The sequence below is a fragment of the Protopterus annectens genome, chromosome 3.part0 (assembly GCF_019279795.1).
Source record: "Protopterus annectens isolate FY-2018-M chromosome 3.part0, PAN1.0, whole genome shotgun sequence".
Lineage (NCBI taxonomy): Eukaryota > Metazoa > Chordata > Ceratodontiformes > Protopteridae > Protopterus > Protopterus annectens.
Window position 1 is genome coordinate 552,090,674 of NC_056731.1, and position 15,276 is coordinate 552,105,949.

General features: G+C 38.5%; 1 protein-coding gene across 2 annotated transcripts in view; it reads right to left on the reverse strand.

Annotated features, from left to right (window-relative positions):
* Window positions 1-10,614, reverse strand: part of TMEM14C (transmembrane protein 14C) — a 223,756-nt gene extending 213,142 nt beyond the window's left edge. The window contains exon 1 of one of the 2 annotated variants that reach the window (XM_044064975.1): window positions 10,549-10,614. The gene's annotated coding sequence lies outside the window, so the exon portion shown is untranslated. The other variant, XM_044064974.1, reaches the window with a different exon arrangement.
* Between the last annotated feature and the right edge of the window lie 4,662 nt (window positions 10,615-15,276).

Below are 15,276 nucleotides of genomic sequence, written 5' to 3' on the forward strand. Positions count from 1 at the left end.
CTGAAAGACCAAGTTATAAGATAAGACATACAAGCAGAAACCTAGAGTAATCTGGAATAAGGACACTCAGCCAGGGAAGACCAACTGGTCTAATAAAAGAAATTTCCAAGTATATTTAAAGATATTAATATGGGTAACACTTATGAACTACAGAAAGAGGCAATTCCAAGTACATTGTTTGACAAGAGTGCATTTCTCAGCATCCACAAACACTGAAGCAAAATTGATTTCATGAAATTTAATTATGTGCTGACTTGCAGAAGAGTTTCATTTCTCTCACAGTATAAACTGGAAGGTATGTCCACTAGATTCACAAATTACTCAAAATGTTGCCTCCACTTCATGGCTTCTCTCACTGATAGTGTCAAGCAACAGATCCCAACCATGACAAGTTTCACAGGACCTCATTCAAACTGAAATACTGCAACCTAGCCCTGGAGCCAACTGGCAAGAGGTGACTGTTTAAGAATGCCTGGTGGACAGCTGACTTGATAACATGGACAGATTCATCCTAAAAAAAGCAATGTATATCCATCATACAAACTCTCCACCCGCAAGGCAAAGAGTGGGGGTGAAGTGCAATGCCAGTAAAGAGGCAATCAGGCAGGAGGACAGACTAAAGAGCTGCACCTTGAAAATTGGATAGGCACACAAATTAATCCTGGGTATCATGTGTTTTGCCCTCCAGGGAACAGGAGGAGGTCTGAAGGTTAATATTAACAACGTGATCATGGTCTGTGAGACAACTTCTGTCTTGAAAATTCTATGAATCTATGGATCTTTATTCATGGTGCAATACAAGCTATAGTGGCACAGCTCAGGTATAAAACTGCATGCAGCAGAAATTTCACTTCTGTTTAGAGTACGAGTATTCCCCAGATAGTCTAATTACAACAAGTGTGGTATACACAATATCCAAAACTGTTTTTGATAATAGCAAAAATCTAATAAAATTCACAGATTTACTAAGTAAGAGTAGGGGAAAATTCCCCAGTGCTCTTGACAAATACCTCGAATTTTCAGTGGAGACCCGACGAGAAAAGCTCCAATTACAGACATGCCAAAACAGTAATTAATACAAAAACTAAAAATTACAATAGTAATATTGATAAGAAACATTTACATAAAATGAAATCAAAGACAATATAATTATTTAATAAAAGTTTCAAAAAATCCAATACAATAGCGTCAGGATAATCCCAGAGTAGGAATATTTACAAGAAACTGATTGTAGATGTACTGCAGAGAAGAGCAAAAAAGAAATGCAGATAAAAAGAGAAAAACAAAGTAAATAAAAGTAGGATTTAGGAAGAAATCAGTGAGAGCAGGCTGGAGCTTGGCAAGAGCAGGAGCAGGTCTTACGACCGTAGTGTCGGAGATGTAATGGAACTTATGGGGGATCCTTCTTACTTTAAGTGGAAGGGAGTTCCAGGTGTGAGCTACAGAGTATTTATATAGGGACTTACCGATATTTTTTGATGGTTTATAAATGTCAAGAAGATGTTTGTGAGATGTACGAAGGTGATGTCAGAGGTTATATAGAGATATAATATTAGAGATGGTAAACTGATGGTTATGGAGAACTGGTAAATATGTTGTATTCCCAGCTACTGATATGCAATTTAATAGAGAGCTGAAGTTTCTCCTTTCTCAGGGGAAGGTCTGGGACTCTTATGCTGCCCAGTAGCTCATTAATGGGGACTGGAGACACTGCATCAGATGGCCATCACCACACAGAAGTGTCTACCAAACATCTGCAACCAGGCACAAACTACACACAATCACTACACACTGTCCCCGAGGTGGAGGGAGGCTAATAGTTGTTAATAAGGGAGAATGAATGAGAACGATTTAGGATACATCTGGTATTTTGGAAGTATAATGTGTTGATACATCTCGTACTCCTTAGCACTCATCACCTTGGATGGCATTTGAAAATGTTACACAGAGAAAAAAAAAGACAAGCGCAGGCGCACTTGTTCCAAATATTATAAAGAGTGTTTTCATATCCAAAAAGTGTCATCGGTGAAGCCCCAATTTGAGGTCTACACAAACAAAACTGCTCAGTCTTTCTAAACATGGAATTTGCATCATGGAAAAATTCTAACAGTATATGTTCATTATAATGATCATTGCTGCAGTAGCCTTACCATTGGATCTTTCTCAAGTGGAGTCTTGCCAGGGTTATCATGAGAAACATAAATACCATGAGACACAAAATCTTGAGATATTCCCCTGAAGTGACCCAAGTCTGAGTGGAAAACTTCAGAAATGGATCTAGATTTAAATCAAGTTTTTCCTGTGGGTGAAAAGCTCTTTGAACCGAGTTGTCCAGCTGTCACCCCAAAAACACAATCCTGTGTGAAAAAAAGTCAAAACTTGAGTTTTGAATGTTCACTTGGAATCCCATCTTATGAAAGAGATCACTCACGGAAATGAGAGATTCCAGACACTCTGAGGAGAGGAAAAAAAAAAAAAAAAAACAACACTACTCTGCAAAAATAAACCAATCTAAATATAAAAAAAATGGATACCCTATAGCCTGCAATATTCTATAACTAGAGCTAGCCACTTGGTCCAAAGAGTAAAACAGAGAACTGATAAAGTGATCCAAACACATAAACCTTAAGAAATGCCTGACGTCTAGACGAAAAGGAATGTGTTAAGTGACATCCCTGCTCTGGACCAGTAATAAAGTAGTCTCAATCCTCACCACCGACACCTGTGAGGGTCATTCACTTGGAATAAAATTAGATACACACAGTATTTCCAGATGCAGCTCTCTGCACCAAGCACAATTTCCTTAACACCAAACAGGGAACACACTCCCATCCTGAGGCTGGGTTTCCTTCTCTCACCAGTCCCCAAGTAAGACTCCACACTGACCACAGCTATAGAGTCGAGTCCTCAGCTGAATGTTCCAAGCCATGTCCTCCACTACCCTCTGTGAAACCAGTGCTCAGTGTCCATGCTCCAAATAGCCGATACACACCTAGCTACTCTAAGGCTCTTACAAGGGTACCAAATTTTACTGAGTAAAATTAATACTAATACAAATGGTAGTGTTTGACCAATGCAGCAAGGCTTTCAGAAGCGGCTAGTGTCACCAAATAAATATAAGTACTCTCAAAGGTTAAAATATTCTCTAAAAGACCAGCCATAATGAAAAGTTTAAATATATTTAATAATAAAAGAACATGAAAATATTAATATCTATTTACAATAAACACCAGAGTTTCATGCACAGGAAATATTAAAAATAACACAGATTGATAGATTCACACAGATACACAGTTCTTAATTAATCTCACTAGATTTTCCAGACTTAAAGAATTACTATTTCCTGGTTACTTACTAAAGCAAGGTAAGATGAAGTGGGTGAATGATCCCTCTGTCAGGTTTCAAAAACAGACTGCCCTGAGACTTCTGTCTCATCTAGTATTAAAACATCAGTTCAGTGCTGACTTACAGAATGACATGACACACATCTTGGTCATCTGACTCTTGTTCCCAGACTATCCCATTTACTAGAAACTGAACCAGAATCTAGCAATATACGTGTCATAACACACACACAAAGCTTTGCTAAGATGTGTTACAGCATCTGGAAGCTATAAAACCATTTCAAAAACGTCCACCCTTCCAAGGTAGTAATTAGTTCACCCCTAAGAACAATAGGGTAGGATTCCTACTCCTGGTTTCCACAGACACTGTCTTTGGCTGCAATCACAATTGTAAGATACAACTTTTGTGACCTAAACCATGTAACAATTTCAGATTATTTTTCAAAGTTAGCTGGACTGAGATTAACCTCTTCTCTTCCAGTACCCACTGTTACAATACATTCATTTCAACAGTTGTGATACAGTCTGACATACAGGTATATTTATTTTCGATCTAGCAGGACCCACTGTCCATACATTTTTATCACAAGCAGCTTTACAAATATATTGTTCAACATGAGCAAATGTACAAATCAGCCTGATATACAAATGACAAATAATTATTTACAAAACTCCAGCTAGCTATGCTGGCATATTCCACATCCACTGCCCTACTCCTCCTGGCATAGCTGGCAATACCTCAAATCATCCGATTAGCATCTTTTACATGTACTGTTACCAGGAAACTTAAATGAGGAGGAAGAGGTAACAGACTGTGAAATTACATTACTTAGAAGTTAGGAAATATCATCAACAGGTGTAAGAAGAAAGATCCAGAAATTATATCTATGCATCTTCTTTCTTTGGCACTAAAACCATCCTGGAACAAAAACCTTTCCCGACTTGGGAAAGAAGACATGGTTCTATCACTCCCTGAAATAGCATGTAATGAAGGACAGGCAAGGAAGAAACTTCTGTCAATGCCATCTTTAACATTGATGAATGATGTTCAAAATGCATTTGTCTAAAACTATCTGTTGCCAAAGAGAAGAGGGGTGATTCAGACTTTCTGAAAGGAAAAGGGGACTGCCAGGGTGGGAGGAGGAAATAAAGCCTCTTATGGACTGTCCTTCGAATTGGAGGTTCCTGATTTTTTTTTTTGGAACACCATTGACATTATGAGGAGTTAGAATCCCTTAAAATTTTTTAAAAATGAGGGCAGAAATATCAGAGATTCCTTGATTTAACTTGCCCCTTTCACACTTTCTGATCACCTCTGCTGCAAAGGAACCAAAAAGTGAATCTCCATCAAAAAGATAAAATAAAATCTCATTATTCACATCCTCTTGGGAGATTCTGAGAATGTAGCCAGGCAAACCTCCTAAAAACAGTACTAGAGGCCATAGCCCTGGAAGAATTATCGACAGAGTCATACACACACACACAGTAAACAGAAAGCAGCCACTAGTACAATAGAAGAAACTCAATAATTCAAAGTAGATTTTTCCTAAAAAACTGCAAACCAAACATTCCTCATACCTTCACAATTAATCAGTACAACATGCGACTTTGACAATCCAAAATTCTGAAAATCAAGGTTACAGAATCACACTGTTTCCCCATACCCATAAGTAATCTTCCCAGAAAAGGTATGATAACAACTGTTTAGCAGCAATATGAATAAATCGACCAGTCCACTCAGACCTGAGGATACACTGGCTTTATTATAGACACCTGAAAATAAAAAATGGTTAAGTGCTTTCATCCTTAACTATTGTAGGACTTCTTCAGAATTTACTATTGTTGCAATCAAGTGGGAGCCACGTTTTGGATTTAAAGCAATAGGAATAACAAAAGCTACAGCTGCTGCATCAGGTTTGGCAAAAATGCATAGAAACTTATAAAGATTGCGTAACTTTATACGCTGAAGGTCACACAACACAAACCACAATCAGTCAAAGGTTGGCTGAAAAATACCAAATCCAAATAAGAACACAGCAGCCAACCACCTTGGCTGAAGTAATATTTTTAACTCCAGAGTTATTAAAATTATTACTTCAGCCAAGGTGGTTAGTTGCTATGTATTCTTTCTGAGATTTATACATTTTATCCATCTTTTTAGGACAGCAGGCTAGCTATCAGGAATATTACATGTAAAGACATACTCATCCTCCAAAACTGACAGAACTGGAGGAAATGACAAATGTTCCGGAAATTCCTTCTGTAACAGCACATATAATTTTCTAAGGGTCTGAGAAACCTTGGTGCACTCCCATTGAAAACCCAGACACATTCTGGAAAAAGTCTCAAAGCGAAAGAGAGAAACCCCAAAAAGGAGAATTAGAAAATGAGCTCTCCTCCAAGTCTGAACCAGAAAACTGAGGAGAAAACCTGTACTGGTTCTGTCATCTTTCTGTCCAGATTCGGAATCTTGAATGTCTTCAGGAAAATAGGTATCCTTCTTTCTTTTTAATAGAAGGCAATAAATAAGAAGGATGAAAATCTTGAATAAGCCCCTGACCCAGACCCAGTAAACTACTCCTTTCTAAGGAAATTTTAGGAGGAGGAAATATATGTTAAGTTTTCGGTTTCTTTTTGACAGAAGAAAATGGGGCCAACAGTATAAATGGCAGCAGCAGCTTCCCAAGGGATGGCCACAACATTCTGACAAAGTAGGGAAACCTTCCCTCTTCCATCTCCCAAGAACACCAAGAATGGCTCTCCCTTTACCACTAAGGGGATCCCAACAGCTGCAGAGGATATGGCTAAATCCTGGTCAATAGTGGCTGTAGGTGCTACATTAACAGAACCCAGGTGGTCTGAGGTACAACAAATGATTACAGCAGAGTCACCCACCTGCAGCTGAGGCAAACTGCTAGTCTGTTGTGATGGCAAAGGCTGTTTGCTTAACTTTTTCTTTTTGTTGCTGGAAAAAGGACCGACAGTGAGCCCGACAGTTTGTTCTATATAGTCAAGCTGAAAACGATGCCCCTTTCCTGGTAAAAATGTAAAGTCTTTAAAAGTCACTTTTTCACACAAAAACATAGTAAAAGGCACTTTAAAACAATTTGCCAGTCCTTGAAAGTAAAATTAACACAATTTCTCCACAGAAAAAAAAATGTATTTAAATGTTTTAAACAACTTTTAAACTGAAGGGGGGGGTACTCTTGTTTAAAAACACAATACAGCCTTGTGACAGTCAGTTAAAACACAAACTTTAAAAGAACTTTCCTACAGAACAAAGTATTAATAATAAACATAAATAATTGAATTAAAGTTTTTCCCCCATAGGGAACTCATCTGGCCAGCAAAGGAACAGCACAAGCTGACCATCAATCCTCAAAAGCCTCAGATGTGAGTACTCTTCAGCAACAGTAAAGCTTTGAAGGGCTTGGCACCCAAACTTGCCTTTTAGTCAGCTTGGCTTTAGCTACTTAACAGTCTGGGCACGTGGAAGTTACCCTAAAGTTTTGGAAGCTGGACGGAGGTTATATCCTTAGCAGGATATAGTCCTTATAGCCATAGCTACTGCAGTAGTGATCATTCAAATTAAGGATACCAGCAAGCATACATTATGTATGTGTGCAGCCAGGGGGTAGCAAAAGAAAAAAAAGTTTTAAAGTGACAATTCCACCTTTCAAAAAGCAGACTGAGCTCTAGTTTATAAGGGCACTGACACTGGGATAATTTGCAACACCCACTGTGTTACATCATCAACACTCCACTCCATCAGTTTACTCTAAATTCTGTTCCTCTTAAAATTTATATCTCCCACAGGAAACTCATAGCTCTTTACATTTTGTTCCATGCAGTTTCCATATCTACTAGCTATAATACCTAAATGCAGCAAACCCTGGAATAACCTTATAAATATATGCAATGTATAAATTACAGAACGACAGTCGAGTAATCTTTTCTGTTTCTATGTTTTTTTTAGGGAAAAATAAAAAAACCAATCACAGAACCGTTACTCTGTGACTTTATTGTGTATATTTGACAGTATGATTTCAGAGCTTGCTGCATTTATAAAATGTCAGTAATACCATTTGTGTGCGTGAATCACAGAGAGAGAGAGAGAAACAAAGGTCAGTGAGTGTAGTAAACAGCTGTTCATTATAGAAATATTTAGCTAGTAGCATAAAGGAGGCATGGTCAGATTCTTGCTTCACTGCAGAAAAAAAGCACAAAAAAGACAATTCTTTCAGTCTCCAATTATATTATTTATCCTAATTGGGGCTGTAGTATAACCATGATTAGGAAAAAGCAAATAATGAGAGTAAAGGGTAAACATTAGCTTCCCAGGCTACATAACTGTTAATTCTTTTCCCATTCACATGCCACTTGTAAGAATGCCATGGTTCTGTCTTTTAATTGCAGTAAAAGTCTTCAGTGTGTTTTGTGGTTCCATTGGTTTTCTAACGGTTGTAAAAACATTATTTCAAGCTGGTGACTTGCCACATTACTACAACTGGAAAATTAAGGAAGGAGCAGTGGCATTCTTTTAGGAGGAAGTGAATGAGGACTGTATAATCATGGACACAGAAGGAGAAAATGATGTTTGTTTGTTCTTCTTTCGGCTTTTCCCGGTTAGGGGTCACCACAGCAGAACTCCAGTCCTCTAATAATTGGCAGTAGATTTTTACAGTGCCAGTAGATTTTTATGATGCCAAGGTGCCAGCTCGACCCACAGCCTTCAACGACGGAACACCCATTCTTGCATGTCTTTCGAACACCACTCGACCGCGAGGGGGACATGCAGACTCCACACAGAAGGATAAGGCAATGAAAAGTTAATATGCTTGGTTTCCTAAAAAATACATACATGCATGCATAACACAGACACGCATGCATCAGTGTTGATAAGACACTACTCACATGCACTGCTTGGTATACTAAACTGACACGTGAGTACATGAATTTAAAATAAAAGATCTGCATTTTGGATGATTGGATTTTATACAAATCAATCCAAAAGCACTAGCATAGCTAGAAGATAAATACAGAATGTTCCCTTTTGTTTCAGCCATGTCTGCAAGTGCCCAATACTGAGCAAGAAATGAGGAATGAGGTTAACAGCATAATATGCAGCAATAATGCTCAATATAGACATTAGTCAGATGCTTGTTGTTGTAATGCCAAGTAATATTATATAACACTTCTGACTAACTTCAACCAACCCAGATGAGAAAATAAATAAAAAAAAAATCACCAGCAGCACTTTACCTTCACTCTCAGTGGTGTCCTACAAATACTGCTGCTGAATACAGTATTCCTTCATTTTCTGAATTTGTAGTTATGGAGACCCATGTAAGGATCACAACAGATTAACAGCTAGAGTAAGTTTGTACCCATTACAGAGCACCACAATGGATGGCAGAATGCCAGAAAGAGAGATGAAAAATAAAGATTTTCATGAGACAAAGCATGAAATAGTATCATCAAATCTGCTTGTATCCATAAGATCCTAGACGGCAGTATAAATGGAGTTACTATAGTACCAGTTCAAAGCCACTGTGGTGCAAAGGTCCAAGATACTCTTTATAGTAAACATTTCATCTAATTTCAGAGATGCTTTGATTTTTTTTCCTTTTAGGAAAAAAAATATTGTCTTATTTCTCTTATTGTGCAACTATGGTAATTTTTATTTGCATTTCCACAGTTTTGAAAGGAAACATATCAAGCGTTCTGCTACTTACCAGTTAGCTTTTTTTTTATCCTATCAACTTTCCTTTTATACTTTTCTCCCCGTCACTCTCTGGGTTTGTCCATAGCTAAAAAAGTGAATCAGCGTTGCTCTAATTTGCCTGTAGACAAGTGTGCAGTGCATACCTCTCAACTGTTCAGATTTTTGCCTCGTATTTTTAGGTTGCAAGTCATACATTTTGTGGTTTTCTGGCAAATCATTGATAACTGAAATCACTAAATAATAAACATTTGAGTTCATACCCTTCAGAAAATGTATACTAATGCTAAACGTGTTACTCTATCATCTAAGTCAATAAGAGCAATATTTAAAAAAAAATTGCTATTTTTGGAACTTTGTACCCCCGTTATTTTTGGCTTTGTCCAGATTTCTTGCACTAAGTGGTTGAGAGGTACAGTGCAGTGTGCGTGGGAATGTGCGTGTACGTACGTTGGTAAAAAGCATGAGTAGGAGCCTATTTTCAAGGAGATATGTTTAAGGCAAAAAGAAACACAACAGGCTTACTTTGATTTCCAGCATCCAACCCTGACGTTCCTGAACACTACAACAGCAGGTTATATAACCTCAACTCTGTAATGTCAAGTGAAATACAAATTTTCTTTGTAAGACTTCCATTGAACCCACACACTTCCTAAAAAAATATCGAAATAGGAAATGCGGTAAGAACTGTAAAACTTTTCTTCCTAATGCTAATTTCTCCGTTTCATTTTCAATAAAATCTTAGACATTTCACGTAAATTACTGGTATGTGAAAACACCGACTCCAGTGGTCCACTATCAGGCTCATCCTGGGAGTACAAACTCGGTATTCAGAACTGTAGGCAAGGTCTGAACGGTGTAATTAACTGTATAAGTGTTGTAAAAAAAAAACATTACACAGTATTTATAAGAGTATGACTTCAAAACAGTGTACAGGATAAAACTATAAACTTAACACCATGCACAGTTACAAACAAGAGCTTGCTAAAGAGCACATTATTTATTAAACATCTACTCTTTTTTGTGACATTGTAGGAGGTGGGCTGTTACAATTTGCAAACCATAGCTACATTTACCATCCAAAAACTGGTTCACAAGTACTCTGCAAAATCCTTTGCATTTTTCATTTAAGCTATCCCAACCCTATACAACGAATCTACTGTGCCGCACGTGAGAAATTTCTCATAACTACTGAAACATAATGCTATATTGTAAATATGTTATAACTGAACATATATTGACACAAAAATGACAATTACTGTATAATTACTTACTGTGTCAAGCAGCACTTGTAATCGCAAATCAAAAATGGGTAAAAATGACGGCTTTATTTTACACTACCCCACCAGATGCGCAATAGCAAGGCCCGCCCAAACCCCGCACTTCTAACTGTGTGCATAAACGTAATCAGATGTGCTTCCTCTATGTGAATATTCAATCGGGAATATGACTTCAATTTTATATCACGCCTACTAGCCTTACCAGTTTTCAAACGGCATAAAATCATATGGCCAAACAAAAATTGCCCTTGTAAAATCGCTTGCAAATAGGTCATATGATCAACAGCTATTTGGATAAACAAAGGAAAGAGTCCAAAAAAACAAAGGAAAGAGTCCAAAAAAACGTACACTTGTACGTCATGACTTCCATTTGTCATTTTTTTTGTTGTTGCCATGTCCCCCAAAAATGTTTCATTTTCTGGTAAATCACTGAAGCTTACAGTCTGTAAGTAGTTCTTCAAAAATGTAACAATTTGTTGCACTATTAACTTTTTAAGTGTATTGCAGTTACATGTAAAACATGTCCCGGATTATAGGCCTTTGCTCCTCGTTATGTTTTTTTTACTTGACGCTAAAGAAAGAAGTTGAAAGTTGAGAGCTATTCATAGGTTCGTACTAGGCTATTGGCCCTAGAGCCTATACAAGCCTAGCCATAACAATTCCCTGGCAATTTCTTCCTACACTATTTACTTCCCTAGACCCCTGTCTAGCAGGGCGACTGACGTGATCCCCGGGGTGAGATTCCCTTCTCCCATCCAATCATCAAGGTTCCTTTTGAAGAGGGCAAAAGAGGCGCTCTGCTTGACATGTATGGGCAGTCTATTCCAGAGTCTGGGGAGTCTCTGGGTCAGGAACCTATCCCTCCAGCATGTTTTGTTTATTGTGATGACAAGGTTTAGATCCCTGGAGTGTGTGGCTCTGAGGGATTGGGATTTCTTTAAATGTAGCATGTCCAACGGCTCTGGGTTTGACATGGCCTTGTATGTTAAGCAGAGATCGCCTCGGAGTAGACGATACGCAACACAGTATAGCTGGAGTTTTTTAAAGCGGTTAGCGTAGGGCATCTGCTTTAGGCCGGTGATTCTTTTAGTGAGGTATTTCTGCGGCCTTTCCAGTTGTTGCAGAGGTCTTGAGAGGTACATACCAAACAGGGCATTGTATTCTATAATGGGTCTAATGAGGGATGAGTACAGTGGGACAATGACCTCCTTTTTTCTGGATGAAAAGCCCTTAGTGATGAGGTGTGCCACATAGAAGGATTTCCTGACTGTTGTGATGTGGTTATCGAAGGTGAGACCAGTGTCCCTAAGTCACTTATCACACTTTTGGTGTTTAGTGTACTGCCACCTATCTGGTAATTCATGGGTACATGTTTTTTCCCAAAGGGGATAACTATACATTTCTTGGCATTGAGCTTGAGCCCATAGCTCTGGCACCAAGCATCTGTTTCTGTAAGGCCCTTTTGTAGATTATTCACATCATTTGGGGATTCAGTAATGGCTCCCAGTTTGCAGTCATCTGAGAACTTTGTTAGCCAGAATTCCTTAGTGTTGGCCTGTACTTCAGAGAAGTAGATGCCAAACAAGAGCGGTCCCAGGACTGAACCCTGAGGTACTCTACTTGTCACTTGTCTGGAGCTGGATTTGGAGTCTGCTACTTTTACAGTGTGGGTTCTGTCAGTAAACCAGTTGGCAACCCATCAAGTGATGTAGGGATTAATGCCCAGCTTAGTAAGACTATCTATGATTCCAGAGTGGGGGATGGTGTCAAAGGCCTTGGCACGGTCCAGATAGGCTGTGTGGACCGCCTTATCCTCGTCCACTGCTCTGAAGACTGATTCAAAGAAGTCAATCAGGTTCAGGAGACAAGATCAGCCCTTCACAAACCCAAACTGGGTGGGGTCTAGTGTTTGAAGGTTGCCAATGTCTTTGTTTATAAGTTGCATGATAATACGTTCCATGGACTTGCAGATCAGGCTCGTCAGACTGATGGGGTGGTACTTCCCGGAATCCAAGGTGGATCCCCCTTTGTGGAGTGGGATAACTGTAACTGTGCACCACTCAGTGGGCACAAAGCCTGAGGTGATTAAACATGACACTTAGGTGAGGTGCCAGTTCATTTTGTAGTTCATGTAGTACACAGCCCAGGATGTCATCTGGTCCCATAGATGCTTATTTCTTAGCTTTGGAGAGTGCGTTTTTTACCTGTGTGGCCATTATTACCGGAATTTGGCAATCTTCCGGTATTGAGATGGGCCATTTAGGGGGTGAGGGGGGGTGAAGTTGGCACTGAATTTATCTGCCAGAATATTGGCAATATCCTTGGGATCAGTATATTTAATGCCATTCTGTTGTAGCTCAGAGCAGATCTGAGCATTTCCATTTAGATTCTTGACATAGTTATAGAATGCCTTGTGGTTGTCTTTGGAATATTTGGCAATTTTATTTTTGTAACTAGCTTTGGAGGATTTTATGAGGGATCTCAACTTCTTTCTGAGGCTGGTAAGGGAGTTTTTTGCATCCTGGGATTTTCCTCTTTTCTGCAACAGTTTCTTCCTTTTGTTGTAAAGTTTTTTTATGGCATGTGAATAAGCAGTGGTTTTGAATTTGAGCTGCAAGGTATGAAACTAAATTATTTAAAATGTAATTGTGTCTTCGAACATAATTCTTTCACTAGTAAGAGCAACTGCCATTCCACCTACAGCGCGGAGAGGACGGAAACCCAGCACAGACACACGATAGTCGCAGACAGCATTAAAAAAGCTCCCCATCCCAGAATCGAAACAGCTGCTTTGTATACAGGGATTTTCATATTATATACATACACCAAGCTATAATATCACAACTACCCCCTCATAAATATCTCTATTTGTCAATCATACATGTAAAAATTGAAGTCTGTTTATACATTTAAATATCTTTTGCTCACAGAAGCAGTGCAGTGATATACAAAATAGTGATTTTTAGAGAGCTATGCATAACATTTGGGCTTTCACCACTTTTACCAAACCTTCTTCCATTTTTAAACTTCTTTTTATGTGTACCCTTCCTAATATATATATATATATATATATATATATATATATATATATATATAAAATATACGTGTGTGTGTGTGTGTGTATGTATGTATGTATATATACATACACACACACACACACACACACACACACACACACACACACATAAATAAAACTTATCATACATACTCTTCACCTTGTTTGTCAACTAGACTAAAATTCTTACAGTATAAATTGAACTATGACCTACCCTCTTCTTCTTTTGGCTGTTCCCATTAGGTGTCACCACAGCGGATCATCTGTTTCCATTTCTTCCTGTCCTCTGCATCTTGCTCTGTCACACCAACCACCTGCATGTCCTCTTTCAACACATCCATAAACCTTATCTTAGGCCTTCCTCTTTTCCTGTTACCTGGCAGCTTCATCCTTAGCATCTTTTTCCCAATATCCCTCCTCAGCACATGTCTAAACCAATGTAATCTTGCCTCCCTAGCTTTGTCTCCAAACCTTCCAACCTGGGCTGACCCTCTAATATACTTATTCCTAATCCTGTCCACCCTTGTCACACCCAGTGCAAATCTTAACATCTTTAAATCTGCCACATCCAGCTCTGACTCCTGCCTTTTTGTCAATGCCACTGTCTCCAGCCCATATAACATAGCTTGTCTCACTACCCTCTTGTAGACCTTCACCCTGAAGTGTTTATTTATTTGTTGTTTGCTTGTTTATTTATTGTCTTTTTTTTTTTTTACTAGGAAAGTCCAACTGGGCACAAGTCCCATTTTCATTGGAGGACTGGAGAGAAAAACTCCACATAAAATATGTATTTACAGTGAACAACAATAAAAAAATATTAAACGTTTTAAGCATTACTTTGCAGATAGTATCGAGACAAATAGTAAAGACATTTATCATATACTTAAGAAATTATTTTACATACGTCAAAGACATGTTAACATGTAGTAGTTGGAGATACAAGAGGAATGAATAGCGTACATAGGTTCAGTATATGTAAAGGAACAGAAAATAGAGGACGAGGAAGGTTATAAACAGAAATAATCAAGAAAAACATCAAAAAAGTTCTGATAGTGGAGAGGCTGAGATAACAGTAGATAGGTAAGATGGTGAGATAGATTAGGAACATACCTTTCAAAGTGTTAGCACAAGAAATCTGGACAGAGCATGGAATAAGGGGGGGGGCAAAAAATAGGGAAAAATTTTGAATATTGCTCATATAGATGTAGAAAGTTGCTAGCATAACAGGTTTTGTGCTAGTGTGCATTTTGTGAGCAATGTGAAGTCTGATACTCAAATGTATGTCATTCTTTAGTAATGTCAGTCCTCAGTAATTTATCAGAAAACCAGAGCTTTTAAGAAGAACAGACCAAAAAATATGAGGCAAAAATCTGTAATTCTGCGAACATCTGGACAGTTGAGACCAAAGGTAAGGAGGGTTATCAGCAGTATAGGTTGAAAAATATAGTTTAGTTGGAGGAGCAGCATTGGGGATGAAAGAGAAAGAGACAGGGATAAGAAAGGTGTGAAACAGGTAGTTAATCAGATGGGTTTGGCATTGTTTTCTTTTCTCAATGACTTCATAAAAGAAATATGATAGTTTTTGTATTTACATTGTATTCTGCTCTTTATACTGCGGTGGTGGTGCTGCGGTAGCATTGTCGCCTCATAGTAAGATGTCCTGTTCGATTCTCAACTAGAGCGTCTTCTGTGTGGAGACATGAGTGAATGGGCGTACCTTCGTTGAAGGTTGTGCGTCAGGACCAGCAACTTGGCACGTAAAAATCTACTGCCAATCATTAGCGGACCGGAGTTCCGCTGCGGCGAACCCTAACCGGGAAAAGCCGAAAGACACAACAACAATTGTATTCTACTCTTTACCTCCTATATGTAAAT